The sequence below is a fragment of the Macaca nemestrina genome, chromosome 16 (genome assembly GCF_043159975.1).
Source record: "Macaca nemestrina isolate mMacNem1 chromosome 16, mMacNem.hap1, whole genome shotgun sequence".
NCBI classification, from domain to species: domain Eukaryota; kingdom Metazoa; phylum Chordata; class Mammalia; order Primates; family Cercopithecidae; genus Macaca; species Macaca nemestrina.
The window spans coordinates 19,251,519-19,266,981 of record NC_092140.1 but is presented as its reverse complement, the minus strand read 5'-3'; the positions used below and the strand labels follow the sequence as shown (position 1 = coordinate 19,266,981).

General features: G+C 40.6%; 1 protein-coding gene across 4 annotated transcripts in view; it reads right to left on the bottom strand.

Moving 5' to 3' along the window:
- Nucleotides 1-15,463, bottom strand: part of LOC105477210 (dopachrome tautomerase) — an 85,057-nt gene that overhangs the window by 21,208 nt on the left and 48,386 nt on the right. Inside the window, exon 9 of one of the 4 annotated variants that reach the window (XR_984558.3) lies at nt 13,384-13,526. The exons of the other annotated variants lie outside the window; for them this stretch is intronic. The gene's annotated coding sequence lies outside the window, so the exon portion shown is untranslated. Of the gene's footprint in view, nt 1-13,383; nt 13,527-15,463 lie in introns of those variants that run through there. 4 annotated transcript variants of the gene reach the window in all.

Below are 15,463 nucleotides of genomic sequence, written 5' to 3'. Positions count from 1 at the left end.
CTGAGCAAATTGCAGGAAGTCACTTAAAAAGGCACTGAGATGATCTCATGTTAAAAAAAAAAAAAAAAAAAAAAGAAATCTGAAATCTGGATCTGAGTGAGATGCCACACAGATCAGCTCAGCTCTGAAAAATACATACATCTTTAGAAAAAGATGAGCATCAGCAGGTGTTTCAAAATCAATGGTGCCTGTAAGGAACGATTTGAAGAAAAGAGAGGATTTCCAGTGTATAAAGTGAAAAACCACTCAAAGCAGAAAGATTGAAGTTGGGTCACGGTGATAAACAGAACAAGAGAAGGAGGAAGGAAAAGAGCCTGTTTTAGAAGCAGCCACACATGTACCTTTGACAATGAGGGAGGATAGGAGACTTCATGTGAGGCGCTGTTATTTGAACTCTATAGGTGAGGAGGAGCGTTTAAACTTGAGAAAATGAGAGGAAGCAATTTCCAGAAACTGTGAGTGCAGGTAGTGAGAGAAGATCAATCAAATGGAGGATAATGCTGGTGGAAGGCTCTGAAAGGTAGACAGAAGGAAGAGTAAGAAAGCAGAGGCCAGACATGGTTATTAATTGATGGTTTGGCTTTGCAGATTTGATTGTCCTTCAAAAATCATTTGTCCTTTTTAAATTTGAAATGGATTGCTACACATAGTTGTGTCTTGTGGCAAACAGACTCTAAGGTGGTCCCTATGGTTCCTGCCTCCAGTTTCATGCCCCTGTGTGGTCCTTTCCACTTGAGTGTGCATGGCACCTGTCACTTACTTCTAACTGTATCAGTCCATTATCACACTGCTATGAAGAAGTACCTGAGACTGGGCAATTTATAAAGAAAAGAAGTTTAATTGACTCATAGTTCTGCATGGCTGGGGAGCCCTCAGGAAACTTATAATCATGGTGGATGGCACCTCTTCACAGGGTGGCAGAAGAGAGAATGAGTGCAAGCAGAGGAAATGCCAGACGCTTATAAAACCATCAGATCTCATGAGACTCACTCATTATCACGAGAACAGTATGGGGGAAACTGCTCCCATGATGCAATTGCCTTCATCTGATCCCACCCTTGACATGAGGCTATTGTGGACATTATAATTCAAGGTGAGATTTGGGTGGGGACACAGAGCCAAAACATATCAGGGAAGAATGCCTCAAGCGAAACCATATCACTAACCAATAGAAAATAGCAAAGGTAAAGGCAAGTACATGAGGTATGTGAATTACGAAATTATGTTATATAAGATTGTGATACTTATCTTGCCAAAAGTTTCTCCCCCTTGCTAGCTTTAAAGAAACAATCAAAAATGTTGGTAAGGCCCAGCAGCATCCAGATGACAACCAGCAAGTAACTGAGGCCTTCAGTCAAACAGGCCACTGGAACTGAATGCTGCCAATAACCATGTGAGCTGGGAAGCAGACCCTTCCCCAGTTCAGCCTCTGATGAGACATCAGCCCTGGCTGCTGCCTTCATTGCAGCCTTGTGAGACCCTGAGCAGAAAATCCAGCTATTCTGTGCCTGGATTCCAGGACCACAGAAACTATGAGATAATAAATGTTTTTTGTTTTGCACCTTCAAGTTTTTGTCCATTTGTTATGCAGCATCAATAACCAATAAATGTGTACAGTACTTTATAAAGTTGAAGTTGACTTTTGGGTCATTTAACTTTCCTCCCCATTTTGCCTTTTCTTCAAACCCTGCTTTCTTTCCCTGAAGGCATAAAAAGGCCTAAATCAAGAATCTAGTAAGAACCCACCACATCTTTCATTAATGCTTGAAACATAATCATAATATCTTTCAGAGTTTTTAAAAAATTATATGATAGTGTATGAAGAGGAAGGAGAGGTTCTGTTAAATATTTTCAGGGGCAAAATGGAGGAGACAACTCATTTCTGTATACAGATTGAGTAACCCTTATTCAAAATGCTTGGGGTCAGGAGCCAGGGCTCACACTTGTAATTATAGCACTCTGGGAGGTTGAGGCAGGAGGATCACTTGAACTCAGGAGTTCAAAACCAGCCTGGGCAACATAGCAAGACCTCATCTCCACTAAAAATTAAAAAAAAAAAAAATAGCCGGGCATGGTGGTGTGTGCCTGTAGTCCCACCTACTCAGGAGGCTAAGGTGGGAGGATCACTTGGGCACAAAAAGTTGAGGCAGAAATGGGCGATGATTGTGCCATTGCACTCTAGCCTGGGTGACAGAGTGAGACCGTGTCCCAAATAAAAGGAAAAAAAAAAGAAGAAAAGAAAAAAAGCTTGGGACAAGAAGTGTTTCAGATTTCAGATATTTTCTAATTTTGGAAAATTTGCATATACATAATGAGATATCTCATGGTGGGGACCTAAGTCTAAATATGATACTCATTCATATTTCATAGACACTTTAAACACTTAGTTTGTATGTCCAATAATAATTTTATACAATATGTTTAATATTTTTGTACATGAAACAAACTGTGTGTACACTGAACCATTTTACCACCATTTGTGGGTGTGCTTGCATAGGAGAATCTGGGTATGTTCAGAAAAGATACATTGCAGCTGAAGGGGGATGGGAGGGTCTTTTTCCTTGGGGTTGCTAAACAAACTATGTGTTGTGCACCTGCATTTTGGCTGCAACCTGTCACATGAGGTCAGGTGTGGAATTGTCCACTGGTAGCATCATGTAAGCACTCAAAAGGCTTCAGATTTTGGAATATTTCAGATTTCGGATTTTTAGATTTGGGATGCTCAACCTGTTTAAAGCATTCAAGTTATGTAGTGCCTTTATACCTTAAGAATATTGTTTCTGTTTTCACACTAGGACTAATGAAATTCTTATAGTTGAGGGCTAAACAGTAGAGACTGTCCTTTATTCAAAAGTAACATAAGGGTTCCCAAAAGCTAAGGAGAACTAAGCTTACTTTTGATCTCATGCTTTTCCCTACACTCCTTGAAGCCAAGGCTAGCAAGACCTCATCTCTACTGAAAATTTAAAAATTAGCTGGGCATGCTGGTATGTGTCCAGCTAATAATATTATCACATATTAAAACCACTTTTGTTTTCCCACTCTCTGAATCCGAAAACAAGCAAAAACGCTTTACTCCATCTTTGTGGTTTTTTGGTTCACAATAAATTACCAAACCATGAATGAAGAGACTGCCCAAGGTTATCGGTGTTCCTTCTGTAATGACATAATGACATGACCAACTGTAGGTCACGTGCAAGAAATTCCCTACCAATGAGTATGTGTGCTTCCTGGAAGGAGGCTCTATGCTGATTATAGAAGGTGATGCAATCCTAGGTTTAATTTATCTGCTAAGAAACTCAGAGCTAGATTCAGTGTCCAACCCCATAACTACACTGTGTTAGGAACAAGGTATTATTGATTCCTGTGCTCCTTCTGCTTTGTTGTTGTCCTTTTGTTGTTTTTAATTGTTCTCTGTTTTCCATTTTATTTACCTCTGTCAGCCAAAGCTTCTGAGGATAAGTAAGGCAAAAATTGCATGGAAACAAAATGGTCCTCCATTCCTTTTTATCATCAAAAATCGTGAACTTCAGATTCACAAACATTAGTTCAGATTCAGTGAATGATCGCTGAACTCTTTCTACATGCCAACAACTTTTTTAGTGTTTTCATACATGTTACTAAGTCAATCCTTGCTTAGAAAAGGAATTTAGACTCAGATCTCTACCTTTTAGTTCTGTGTTCTGTGTTCTTTCTGTTGTATTATGGAGTTTCTCCTTGTAAGCTTGATGGGGTCTTGAAGATCATTTAATCCCAACACCTCCTTCCCCAATCTTACAGATGGACAAAATAAAGCACTGAGAGGTCACCTTGCTTACCCAAGATCCAGCTGCTAGCCAATGGAAAACTTGGGATTAGATGTCCCCAGTCACCTGTCTCTGGGCCCACAATGTTGGCCCTCCCCAAGCTCTTTGTCTTTCCCTCCTCCTTGCCATTTAATCCTTTCCATTTTCCTGACATCCAGGACCATGTTGTTGATTTCATTAACTCTATCTTAACAATTTGGTGATCACTTCTGGCAGATGAGTTCCCAAACTAGTAGTTCCAGCTCTGGACTTCCTCTGGGGTGCCAATTTGCATCTTTAATTCCCTAAAGGTCACTGAATAAAATAAACAGTTATTATGTATTTATTCAATTATCCAAATAATATATAATATAATAAGTGATTTTTACGTGCCAGGCACTGTTCTGGGCACTGTATTCATGATGCTTACTTTATATGTGGGAGACAGACAATAAACAATATGAATAAGGAAAGTGATAGGATGTTAGATAATGTTAAGTGTCAAAGGGAAAAACAAATCAGAGAGAGGGATATGAAGTGCCAAAGTGGGGAGTTGAAATTGTACACAGGGTGGTCAGGAAAGACCCCACCAAGAAAGTAGCTTTTGGGTAAAAGCATGAGAGAGGTAAGAGAGCAAGCATGCCCGTGTCAGGGGGAAAAGTATTCCAGAGAGAGGGAACAGTATGTGCAAAGGCCCTGAGACACAACACGCTATTGAGGAACAGATAAGAAACCAGCATGACTGGCATAGAGTGAGCAAGACAGTGGGAGTTGCAGGAATGAATTCAGAAAGGGAAAAAGAGAGGTATATCACATAGGTCTTTTAAGTCATTGTAAGGTTTTGACTTTCCCTTGAGCGAGGGGGGCATGAGCTGGGGGGTTTTAATGGAGAGGGACAGAATGACTTCTGCTGCTGAGGGAGGCTGTGTGAGGACAAGGGCAGAGGCAGGACCTGCTTAGGAGGCAATTACAGTTGTCCAGAAGAGAGGTGATGGGGGCTTGGAGATGATAAGAGGTGATCCCCATATGGGGCAACATAAAGGCAAAACCGACTAGACTTACTCATGGTCTAGACATGGAATGTGAGGAAAAGAGAGAAGCCCGACTTTAGCTCGACCAGTGGAAGGATGGAGTTGCCATTCAGTGAAATGGAACAATGCAGAATTGGGAGCGTACTATCTAGGGCTCAGCTTTGGACATGTTAGGTGTAAACTGTCCTGTAGACACCCCAGCAGGAAGGTAGAGCAACAAGTCGAGTATATGGAGCACTCCTTAGCACCATTCTCCAACGTTTTTCTCTAAAGAATTTTTCAGCATATTGCATATTTATAGTTTACTTGTTTGTGTGTGGTCTGTCTCACCCCTCCTCCTGAGCCCAGTGGAGTGTAAAGAAATCATTGTTTGTTTGTTTGTTTGGTTTTCTGTTTTGTTCATTACTTTGTATCCTAAGCTTCTAGAATAGTGCCTGACACATGATCAATGCTCAAAACATAAATGTTTCACACTTGGTGTCAAATCTGTTGATCTTTTACTTTATGATTCCTAATGTGGTGTGGTCCTTACAAACAGTCTTTCCTATCATCACATTATAAACATATTGACTTATATTCTCTTCTAGTACTCTCATAATTTTCTTTCTTAAATTTAAATTTTAATCCATCTGTAATTTATTTTGGTGAAAGGAATAAAGTTAGGAAGCCAGCTTTATAATTTTTTAAATGGCTAGCCATTTATCCAAGCTCCATTTATTAGACAATCTGATGTCTTCTTATTGAAAATCTGGTGAGATTTAGTTCTTATTCTGATATAAATATGAGCTAGTAATAAAAACCATTTTTTATGCCTCCTTTGCCATGACACTTATGCCCCAAAGCAGAGGTATATATGTACCATATAAAGTGGTTAACTATAGATCACTAACTAAATTACCCACTAACATAGTGAATAACAGTAGTGAATAACTGTCTTTTCACTTTTCTGTAACCAACAATTATTTCTTTCTGATTAGAAAATTGGGAGAAAGAAGAGGGATAGGCAGGAACAGAAGGAGTCACAAAATTTCCTACGGTCTATATAGGGACAAGCTTAGGTGATCTAATATCACTTCTGTTTATGTTGAACCAGATTTTCTTAAAAAGCAAATAAGAAGCTAGGAACAACAACAACAACAAAAGATACCTCTTTACCTCCATCTTCCACCTCTGTAGAATATTTTCATTTGAATTGAAAATGAGAGATGGAAAAAAATGGTGTAAATAATCCATCAGAAAAGAAACCAAGAAGTAGTCAAAGAAATTTTGCTAGAAAGTCAATAACCAATATTTACAGAAGTCAGAGGGTTATAACAATCCCAGAAGAGATTCAGGATACAAAATTTGGGTTGACTTATAAAACCAGATGCTCCATTAAAGACTGGATTTATTTTGTTGTGTGGGTTGATTTCTTTTTCTTTGCTCCAAAGAGAAAGATACTTGAACATCATCTGGTCTCCTCCCTCAGCCTCCTGAGTAGCTGGTTTTACAGGTGCTCCCCACCACAACCAGCTAACTTTTTTTCTTTCAGTAGAAAAGGGTTTCACCATGTTGGCCAGGCTGGTCTTGAACTCCTGACCTCAAGTGATCCGCCTGCCTTGGCCTCCCAAAGCGCTGGGACTAAATCAAGGGTATTCAGTTAGGGAAAGAAGAAGTCAAATTGTCCCTGTTTGCAGATGACATGATTGTATATTTAGAAAACCCCATTGTCTCAGCCCAAAATCTCCTTAAGCTGATAAGCAACTTCAGCAAAGTCTCAGGATACAAAATTAATGTGCAAAAATCACAAGCATTCTTATACACCAGTAACAGACAAACACAGAGCCAAATCATGAATGAACTTCCATTCACAATTGCTTCAAAGAGAATGAAATACCTAGGAATCCAACTTACAAGGGATGTAAAGGACCTCTTCAAGGAGAACTACAAACCACTGCTCAGTGAAATAAAAGAGGACACAAACAAATGGAAGAACATACCATGCTCATGGATAGGAAGAATCAATATCGTGAAAATGGCCATACTGCCCAAGGTTATTTATAGATTCAATGCCATCCCCATCAAGCTACCAATGAGTTTCTTCACAGAATTGGAAAAAACTGCCTTAAAGTTCATGTGGAACCAAAAAAGAGCCCGCATCTCCAAGACAATCCTAAGTCAAAAGAACAAAGCTGGAGGCATCACACTACCTGACTTCAAACTATACTACAAGGCTACAGTAACCAAAACAGCATGGTACTGGTACCAAAACAGAGATATAGACCAATGGAACAGAACAGAGTCCTCAGAAATAATACCACACATCTACAACCATCTGATCTTTGACAAACCTGAGAGAAACAAGAAATGGGGAAAGGATTCCCTATTTAATAAATGGTGCTGGGAAAATTGGCTAGCCATAAGTAGAAAGCTGAAACTGGATCCTTTCCTTACTCCTTATACGAAAATTAATTCAAGATGGATTAGAGACTTAAATGTTAGACCTAATACCATAAAAATCCTAGAGGAAAACCTAGGTAGTACCATTCAGGACATAGGCATGGGCAAAGACTTCATGTCTAAAACACCAAAAGCAACGGCAGCAAAAGCCAAAATTGACAAATGGGATCTAATTAAACTAAAGAGCTTCTGCACAGCAAAAGAAACTACCATCAGAGTGAACAGGCAACCTACAGAATGGGAGAAAATTTTTGCAATCTACTCATCTGACAAAGGGCTAATATCCAGGACCTACAAAGAACTCAAACAAATTTACAAGAAAAAAACAAACAACCCCATCAAAAAGTGGGCAAAAGATATGAACAGACATTTCTCAAAAGAAGACATTCATACAGCCAACAGACACATGAAAAAATGCTCATCATCACTGGCCATCAGAGAAATGCAAATCAAAACCACAATGAGATACCATCTCACACCAGTTAGAATGGCAATCATTAAAAAGTCAGGAAACAACAGGTGCTGGAGAGGATGTGGAGAAATAGGAACACTTTTACACTGTTGGTGGGATTGTAAACTAGTTCAACCATTATGGAAAACAGTATGGCGATTCCTCAAGGATCTAGAACTAGATGTACCATATGACCCAGCCATCCCATTACTGGGTATATACCCAAAGGATTATAAATCAGGCTGCTATAAAGACACATGCACACGTATGTTTATTGTGGCACTATTCACAATAGCAAAGACTTGGAATCAACCCAAATGTCCATCAGTGACAGATTGGATTAAGAAAATGTGGCACATATACACCATGGAATACTATGCAGCCATAAAAAAGGATGAGTTTGTGTCCTTTGTAGGGACATGGATGCAGCTGGAAACCATCATTCTTAGCAAACTATCACAAGAACAGAAAACCAAACACCGCATGTTCTCACTCATAGGTGGGAACTGAACAATGAGATCACTTGGACTCGGGAAGGGGAACATCACACACTGGGGCCTATCATGGGGAGGGGGGAGGGGGGAGGGATTGCATTGGGAGTTATACCTGATGTAAATGACGAGTTGATGGGTGCTGATGAGTTGATGGGTGCAGCACACCAACATGGCCCAAGAATACATATGTAACAAACTTGCACATTATGCACATGTACCCTAGAACTTAAAGTATAATAATAAATAAATTAAAAAAAAAAAAAAAAAGAGGTGAACTCAACAGCTGCCACCAGAGGAGGCCACACCTTGCACGCTGGAAAAGTCCAGCACTCCTGAGAAGGCGGTGGTAGACAAATGAGTGAACAGCGCATGATCCTTGCAGTATAGAGTGGACCATTGTCACCTGCTGGACTGTTAACAGCCAGCTTTCAAAATCCACACCATGGGCTAAGTAGAAATAACAGCAAGAGGAGATTAATAAACCACCAGTGCTTCCTTCCTAGGGTGGAAATCAGACTGAGGACTACATAAGCCTCAGGCAATTTTGAGTAATCAAGAGGGGAAAGCTCAGAAAGATACTCTGGATTTCCCACTACTATAGCAAGCTGGTCACATAGTAATTAACTGGAAAAAAAGAGATGTAATCATAGCTGGACCCCAAGGTTACTATCTCAGTCATGCCTGTTACTTTCTGGGGGGGGAAAAAAAGTCTTTTAATCAGGGTTAGGAATATGATTTTCATTTGTTAAGTATTGAATTCGTAATAGTGATAAGGGGTAAAAGAGCCAAATTATATCTGCCTTTGTTTCTTTAAATTTTGTTCAGGAAGTGTATAATCTCCAGTGGGGGCAAGGGGAGATGTATAAAAGCTTATTTTCTTCATTTAAATAAATAGACATTATTTTTATGTTTTAGGGCTTAATGAAAAAAAAAAGTTCAGATTAGGATTGCAGGTTAAAATTAGCCTTGGCCAAACAGCACGTATCTGAGAGCAGCGGATTCTAATGTCAATTACAGTGAATATCCAAAGAAGTTGGAAATAAAAATTCAACAATAAATATGTATTTTCAGAGAGTTTAAAATACTTACAAAAATTCCTAATTACACCTCACCATTATGATGTAATTTCTGAGGATATATACTTTAGGACTTTGTTCTATTTTTGATTCTTTGAGATAGTCTCATACTCTATGTTTTCCATAGAGGTTGAACTAATTTACATTTCCACCAGCAGTGTATAAGCATTCCCTTTTCTCCACATCCAAGCCAACATTGTTGTTGTGTGGCCTTTTAATAATAGCCATTCTGCTGTAGTCCCAGCGCTTTGGGAGGCCAAGGCAGGCGGATCACTTGAGGTCAGGAGTTCAAGACCAGCCTGGCCAACATGGTGAAACCCTTTTCTACTGAAAGAAAAAAAAAAGTTAGCTGGTTGTGGTGGGGAGCACCTGTAAAACCAGCTACTCAGGAGGCTGAGGGAGGAGAATTGCTTGAACCTGGGAGGTGGAGGTTGCGGTGAGCTGAGATCGTACCACTGCACTCCACCCTGGGTGATAGAGCAAGACTCCATCTCGGAAAAAAAAATATAAATATAAATATATATCCATTCTGATTAGTGTAAGGTGATATCTTAGTATGCTTTTAATTTGCATTTCTCTAATGATTAGTGATGTTGAGCATTTTTTCCTGTGTTTGTTGGCTACTTGCATTTCTTTTATAAATGTTGCTATTATTTGTAAAATCCTTTTGGAATATCTGGTAGGTAAATCCAGTGCAGCAGGTTAAATTTCATGGATCAAGACAAGAAATCCTGGCTTCAGGACTCAAATATAGGCTCTTCAGAGTATGGAAAGAGATTGGAAAAGCTAGGTGGGACTTAGCTCTGTAAGCTCATTGCTCTTTCATTCATGGCAGAAGAACCCATGTGATTTTTTGATGCACAGGTGGGTCACTGAGGTACAGATGGTTCCAGTTGGCATAAAGATCTCTTACCACTGAGTGAGAAATGAAGAAAAGGAAGAGAGTGACAGAGAGGGAAGCACTTCAAGGAGATCCAACCATCCTGCTAAGCCCCAAGGGGCACCATTGCCTTTTCTACTTGGTGGAGAGAGAACTGGAATGCAAATGGTGTGTGAAATGTTAAATGTGAGTGAACTTTAAGCAATTGACATGGTGCTTCTGCTTCATTACCGATTTCATTTTTTCTGCTAGTGAAGCCAGAGAAAATGTTCCCAGTTTCCAATTCTTTCTAAGAGATCAACAACTTTAATGGCAGGCTCAGGTTGGACTTACCACAGGCATACTTTGGATAATCAGAGCCTCCCCTTTTCTCGGTTTGCCTCCTGGGCTTAGCTTTGGGGTGGGAGAGAGGCAGAAGGGTTTGAGTGATTGGCAGGAGAAGAGCTGACTGGCTCCTCACTGCTCGACCCGGAGCTTCAGCTATTTACTGCTTTACAAAACAGGCAAGAGAAATGAAGGTCTTCTCTCCGCTCAGCATGTGTCCAAATCCTGGGAGGCTTTGATTTAGAATGTTAACCTTCCAGAGGTCATTTATTTGTCTTTGTATATTTTGTTGTCTTTCACACATTGGACTGTTGTAGTATAACATATTCTTCCAGAAATTACGCACTGACACTTTTAGCCTGCTTTACAAATTGCACATTGGATTTGCTTATATCATTGAACCAAGAAAAATTGTGAGCTATGCTGTGCTATGTGTCGCCTGTCAGGTAACAGCTCACTTTCAACAGAATTGTTGGGTTTTTCTCTCCTTCAGTATTTGTGCACCTATTTGAATATTTAATTTAATGTTTACCCCTTAATATTTTAGAAAAGTGAATGCCAAATGAAGAAAAAAAAAAAAGAGAGAGAGAGAGAGAGAAGGATTAATACTAGTGATAAATTTCACAAATAACACGTGTGAGACAAAGATGGAAACCAAGTGGGGGTAGATTTAACTTCATTGGAATGCAAGGTGGTTATCTATGGATTTCATTGTGAAGAAAAAGAATAGAAAATTGTGGGAAAAAAAAATAGAACTACTATTCAACCCAGCAATCTCACTACTCAGCATCTACCCAAAGGAAAAGAAAGCCTATAAAAAAAGACACCTGCACTCAGATGTTTATCACAGCACTATTCACAATAGCAAAGTCATGGAACTAACTAAGTGTCCACCAGTGGTGGGTCCGATAAAGAAAAGGTGGTACATAGCCAGGTGTGGTGGCTCACACATGTAATCCCAGCACTTTGGGAGGCCAAGGCGGGTGGATCACAAGGTCAGGAGATCAAGACCATCCTGGCTAACATGGTGAAACCCCGTAGCTACTAAAAGTACAAAAACAACAACAAAAAAAAAATTAGCCAGGTGTGGTGGTGGGTACCTGTAGTCCCAATTACTCAGGAGGCTGAGGCAGGAGAATGGCGTGATCCCAGGAGGCAGAGCTTGCAGTGAGCCTAGATCATGCCACTGCACTCCAACCTGGGTGACACAATGAGACTCTGTCTTGAAAAAAATAAAGAAAAAGAAAAGAAAAGGTGGTACATACACACCATGGGATACTATGCAGCCATAAAAAAAACAATGAAGCATGTCCTTTGCAGCAACATGGGTGGAACTGGAGACTATTATCCTAAGTGAACTCAGAGGCAGAAGATCAAATATCATATATTCTCACTTATAAGTAGAAGCTAAACAGTGGGCACACATGGACATGAAGAAGGAGATAATTGATACTGGGAATCCAAAAGCAGAGAGAGTGGAAAGGGAGGGAGGGTTGAAAAGTTACCCATTGGGTACAGTGTTCAATATCTGGGTAACGGGTACACTAGAAGCCCAGTCCTCACCATTACACATGTAATATTCATGTAACAAACAAGCATGTGTAACCCCAGATCTAAAACTTCAAAAAAAAACTAAATATTATTGAGCAACTTCTCTGTTTCAAGCTGAATCCCAAAATTCATATGTTAAAGTCCCAACCCCCAGGACCTCAGAAAGGAATCATATTTGGAGCCAGGGCCTTTCAAGAGGAGAGTACATTAAATGAGGCTGTTAGGATGGGTCCTAATCCAACTGGCCAGGGCCCTTTTGAGAAGAGGAAAGCTGGACACACAAAAAGACACCAGGCAGTGCAGATGCGCAGAGGAAAGACTGAAGAGGCAGCAAAAACGTGACTACCTGAAAGCTAAGAAGAAAGTCCTCAGGAGAAACCAACCCTACCGACACTTTGATCTTGGATTTCCAGCCTCCAAACTGTGAGAAATACATTTCCGTTGTTTAAACCACCCCATCTAATGACAGGCACTGTTCTGAAGAAGTTACGTAGATCAACTCAATTCATTCTAACAACAGCCTCTGTGTGTGTGTAAATGGAACAAGAGGGGCATCAACATCCTTCTGCAGACAGGGAAACTAAAGTGCAGAGCAGTTAGAAAGTACAAGTTAAAGAAAAATTACATGCTGAATAAATGACTGAGCTAGAATTTAAACGCCCATTCTCTGTCTGCCTCCAGAGGCCATGCTCAACCACTACAAGCTCCTGTTTCTATATATTGCTGGCATCCTTCACTATGAATTGCTACATCACTCCGTTTCTTGCAATCTTTAAAGAACAAAGAAAAAATTTTTTTACTCACTTAAAAACATGGAATATGGTGTCTAGAAATAAACAAGCAAGCAAGCCAATGTTTCTGTTTCCTCATTTTCTTTTTAAATTCCCTGAAGATGAGTTCATTAGTTAAGATTCTTTATCTTGTAAGAGAAACCCCCAACTCAAACTGGTCTAAATTAATTTTTTTTTTTTTTTTTTTTGAGACGGAGTCTCGCTCTGTCGCCCAGGCTGGAGTGCAGTGGCCGGATCTCAGCTCACTGCAAGCTCCGCCTCCCGGGTTCACGCCATTCTCCTGCCTCAGCCTCCCGAGTAGCTGGGACTACAGGCGCCCACAACCGCGCCCGGCTAATTTTTTGTATTTTTAGTAGAGACGGGGTTTCACCGTGGTCTCGATCTCCTGACCTTGTGATCCGCCCGCCTCGGCCTCCCAAAGTGCTGGGATTACAGGCGTGAGCCACCGCGCCCGGCTATTAATTTTTTTTTAAGTGGCCACTTCTAAATTAAATTTTTTAAAAAGTTTTAAAGAGTTTACGTGCTATAAGCTCTCTAGCAGGTAAGACGGCTGCTACATTTCCAGCCCTCACATCTTCATATCATGTGACTCAAGGATGAGACCTGGTCTTTGGGCTTCATTTCTCAGAACCCTCAGCAAAAGTGCCTTTCCATTATTTGGCTTTCAGTTTCACAGTCATGGCTGACACACCGCGGCCAAGGGTCTGGAATAGAGTAATTGGTTTAAGACAGTTAGGTTCCCATCCAAATCACAGAGCTGAGGGTCTCAGGATGGAGATGGAAGGAACTTCCCAAAGCCTTATTGGAGGTTGCCAGAGGCTGGTGGGAGGAGGCATGGGGAGGGAGTTTCCATTTAACCGGTACTGTTAAAGCGAACTAAATGTGGCCTGAGAAGGACCCTGTACTTCTATATTTGAGTCCTTGCGGACAAACCTAACCTAGCTTAATAGGAAGACGAGATTGAAAACCTACTTTAGGAGTATGCAGGCTGTAACAATAGCTGAGTGTTGGCCAGTTCCAGCGGCCATACTTCAACCACTCAGACTGCTGAGTGTTCAAACTGCGTTCACATAAGGCAAACGCCAACCTGTAACCAATCCAGCAGTCTCTGTACCTCACTTCCGATCTTTGTACATCGCTTTCCTTTTTTCGTCTATAATTTTTTTCTGACCATGAGGCACCCCTGGAGTCTTTTTGAATCTGCTGTGAATCTGGGGGCTGCCGATTCACGAATGGTTAATTCTTCTTTTTGCTCAATTAAATTCCATCAAATGTAATTTGTCTGAAGTTTTCTTTTAACAGTGCAGAGTTCTATTTGGGACGATGAAAAAGTTCTGGAAACATGGTGGTAACAGTTGTACAATATTGTAAACGTGCTGAGTGTCACTCCATTGTACACTTTAAAAAGGTTCAGATGGGAAATTTTACGTTACATTTCTCTTACCACAAAATAATAATAATAATAATAATAAATGAAAAGGAAAGGGAAAAAGAAAAAACTCTCTCCTAACATGTTTCACTTCCACGTCGGCTGAGGCCTGTTCATATTTTATTCCCAAAGTGCCTCTTTGCCATTGAAAATATCCCTTGAGAACCCTGTCTGACCACAGACTCAGTGCTCGCATCTACAGAGAAAATTACGCCAGAGTGTATTGAAACTAACTTGTCACTGGGCTCAGGAAAGACGATGTTATTCATGGGAGCCAAAAACGCTTATTCCAGAGATTTCATACAGGGAGGTCAAGTCACTTACTGGTGGTTCAAATAGAAAAAAATATAGTGGGCTTTTTGATATTAATATTTCCTGGTGGCATTTTTAGAGTTCATTGGAAAAGAACAAGTTCTAGTCGGGGAAGCTGACAGACATAAACAGGGAAGGAGCTGTTGCACCTAGAGGAGGATTTGTTTTCTCCTGGGACTGTGTATAGTTAAGCACACACCCAAAAGCCTGGGCAAATCCAGAGAGCAGCAGGGGTGTTACCTGCAGACAAGTACGACAAAGGTGAGCGGATTGCCCTGTGATAAAAGCCACTCAATTGCATCATCTCTCCGGCAAAGGGAAACCAGCTCAAAGGCAGCCATCTAGTTGCAAGGTGAGTTCACTGTAATTGCATGTTGTGAGTGGCTGTTGCTTAAAAACAATGAATTCACACCCATTACTCCCAGCGTCAACTTCAGAACGATTTTATCACGCCCGCTTTTGTGCGCTAAGCTGCAAAATGTGCGCTGTGACAGACTGAAGCAGATAAAGAACAAATTTGCATGTTACTGGGTTGCAAGAGTCCTTTGATTGTTGGAGAGGCCTGATAACGCTGTCAAGAGCTCAGCAGACTGAGCGGCAGCCCAGACGAGACGCACCAGATCTGCACTCAGTGTAGCTGACAGCAAACGATTTAGAGTCAGCACGGAATCAAAGGGTTGGAAATATCTCAAGTAAAAATGTTAAAAACACAAAGAAGCCTGCATCTTGATAAGAGGACATCAGTGAGGAGAGATATGCACAGAAAGAAAGAAGACGACCTTGAGTTTATAAAAATGCTACACGTCTCGGAATTGTTAAATGCCTAAAATGTAAAGAAAATGGGCAGCTCAAATCAGACTTCAAGCTAGGAAAGCCTGAAAGTTGTGTGCTTGCCACAGC